This window comes from Camelus dromedarius, chromosome 28, assembly GCF_036321535.1.
Source record: "Camelus dromedarius isolate mCamDro1 chromosome 28, mCamDro1.pat, whole genome shotgun sequence".
NCBI lineage: Eukaryota > Metazoa > Chordata > Mammalia > Artiodactyla > Camelidae > Camelus > Camelus dromedarius.
In genome coordinates this window covers 19,064,165-19,067,209 of record NC_087463.1, presented here as the reverse complement: position 1 = coordinate 19,067,209, position 3,045 = coordinate 19,064,165, and the positions used below count along the sequence as shown (strand labels likewise).

Here is a 3,045-nt window from a genome sequence, read left to right as displayed (position 1 = left end):
GAACTATATTTACTTCCTAAATAATGAAGAAATCAGAAATTTATGTTTCCAATACTACATTTCGCATTCTTAAAGTGGACACTTCCCATTCCTAAAGGCGCTTTTGATTTTAGAACAACAATATAACGCTGTGATCAGTGAGATATATACCTGGTATAAAGTATCCACAATTCTTTACACGATCTCTTATTCATTTTTCCTCCTCAACTCCAAAAAAATAGAGCAAGAAGGGTAGGAGAGGAAAGGCAGCATTTACCTTTTTTCATGAAGTACAATTTTTTAAAAAAACTAACCCAGGAAATCATGGTTTTCTATGGTCATCAATGTTCGCAGATCAGGAAATAAAATATTTCATCATCACACAAACACCTTATTTATTAACCAACCTACATAAATAATTAAATTACTTACAGTGTGAAGCCTAGAGTCTACTCCACTCTTTGTTCTGATTTGCATAAGTGAAGGTTCAAGTTCTTTTCTATATCTTGAGAACAAATTATGGATGTTTGAACCACCAGGATTTTTCCTCACGGCTGAAGCGATTTTATAGTGTAGAAATTCCTTTCCATCGTTAAGAATGAAAGTCCATTCTTAAGAATACGTGGTCCAACAATTAAATCAGTCTCAGAATTTGTTACTTCTCTGTGATTAATACCGACTCCACTTTCTGTTACCCAATACCCTCGAGGACCATCTGGAATGGCATTTGCTTTGCAGTATGTATCTAGGACACTTGTTCCAAGGTTAAAGACTAATTCAGAAAATGAAGCTTCTTTAAACAACTTTTAACTCTTGATCAGACATGACCTCCAGTGCACGTATGCTACTATGACAAACGGCTTGTGTACATTTTTAAAGCAGAATCCAGCCCTTCTTCTCCATAAATCAACTTTGTTATGTCTGCAGCAAGTCGTTTCTGAGGACGCCGATTTTCCTGGCTCTTTGACATGCAGCTACATCATTAGGTCCATCTCTGGAATGGGCAGAAAAGTGAAGAGCTTCAGGTATTTTTCTACCGAAATCATCTTGCTGCCTGACAAAGAACTGATACAATTCAAGGAGAAATGTCTTAACTCTGTTTAGCCAAAAGGCACTGCCAGCAGACTCTCCCAGTTTTGATCTAGTTGTAGTCAGGGGAACAGTGATCCCAAATACGTCTTCTCCAGGCAATTTAAAGATGAGCTGGTATCTGGACATGATATTGCCCGGCTGATCAGATCCGCGCAGCTGGATCCGACACCCATAAAGCTGGAGCAGGTAGTAGAAATCATAGGCCTGAGCACCCGGTACAGGAACTCGTCCAAGCTCACGACCTCCGGGCCCGTGAGTCTGGGCTGGACGCTCCTGCGCAAGCGTCCGCGCGCCGCCAGCGGGCGGTGCCGTGCGGGCTGCTCAGGCACCTGGCCGAGCTGCCCGGCACCGAGAAGAAGCCGCACGAGGCCCGCCCGGCAGCGAAGAGCTGCGGGTGAGTAGCCGCCCGGGCCTGGAGCCCCCGGCGCGCGGCTCTCGCAGCTTCCCGCGCTCTGGGCACCGCGCCTCGCGCCCTCAGGTCACGCCGGCCGCGCGGGCCTCCCAGGCGCGCCGCGGAGCACCCCCACAAGCGCCGTCAGCTCGGCGCCCATTCGCTGGTCGTGAAGCGCAAGCAGCAGCGCCAGCCCAGGTCCCACCTGAGGCAACAAGCCGGCGGTGGTCTGAGGCCACGGAAGGTGATCTGGGAACTCTGCCCGCCTTGCCCCGGGGGACGGGCTCTGGGAGCTCTGCGTACCGCTCTCGGGGAGGAACTGTTTGAACCGCCCCCGAGCCTCCTGCACCTCCTGAGCGCCAGAGCGGGCCTCAGCGCAGCCCCGGGGGCAGGACTCCTGAAAGGCTGGGGACACGAAACCACCTGCCTGAGGAAAAGGACCGCAACCTGCGCGCCGCCATCTTGGTGGTGGCGCGAGAGGAATGCTGGGATTTTGGAGGCCCGATGGAGGCCCGACTGCACCCCTGAGTCCCCGCGTCCTGCTCCTCTGGGTGAGTTTTAAAAACAGTTTTAATAAAGCATAACTGAAGTACAGAAAATTGTACAATTCTATTAGTATGTTTGTGTATAGTGTATGAAACCACTACAATCAAGATAGCAAACATTTCAGGAACTATATTCAATACCTTGAAATAGCTTATAATGGAAAAAATATGAAAAGGAATATATATATTTGTATATGTATAACCGAAACACTATGCTGTACGTCAGAAATTAACAGAATATTATAAACCGTCCACATTTCAATTAAAGACAAGCCGTAGATCGGAAGTATTTATGACATATACCAAAGAATTTGCATGCAGACTATATAAAAATTTTATATAAAATCAATGAGATAAATATGTATCATTTGAAAAATAGACAAATGAAAAATAAACAGCTAATTACCTGAAAAAATATTTAAATCCACTTATAATGAAAATGACTAGAAACCTGAGATAACATGAAATGTTTATCAGATTTCCAAATATTCTTTTATTTGTTGGTCTCCAGATATAGTGGAAAGGTCCATTACAAATATTGTTCAGCCATGCATACTGGTGCAATATTTCTAGAGAAACATTTGACATACCATATCAAAAACTCGAGATACCTACCATGAAACCTAGCAGTTACAGAGTTAGACATTTAATCTAAGGGAAAACATGAAAATAATTTATGTACATGTATATAAAGCAAAGAAGGGAGAAACAAAGCATATCCACAAATAAGAAATTTTTGAAATGTAATAAGTTCATGCTATGAAAAATTACATGGGTATTCAGTTATTTGGTAGCAATATATTTGCTGCTGTGAAAGGTTGTTTAAAATATATTTGAAATGAAGTAAGTTACAAAAATGAATGTAAATGTAGTAGGTTAAAATATGCAATCATAAAATTCTTCCATCTTGGATGTGCAGTGAAGTCTGTTTACCCAGAAGTACACAAAAAATACTTCACCAAACCTCTATTCATTGTTACCCCAAAACTTAACTCCCTGATTCGTAGAAACTGAGTTCTGTCTGAAGGCAGTCTCAGT

The 3,045-nt window shown here is 43.3% G+C and overlaps 1 pseudogene; it reads right to left on the bottom strand.

Annotated features, from left to right (window-relative positions):
- Positions 1-527: 527 nt before the first annotated feature.
- Positions 528-1,552, bottom strand: LOC105100540 (tyrosine--tRNA ligase, mitochondrial-like; annotated as a pseudogene).
- Between the last annotated feature and the right edge of the window lie 1,493 nt (positions 1,553-3,045).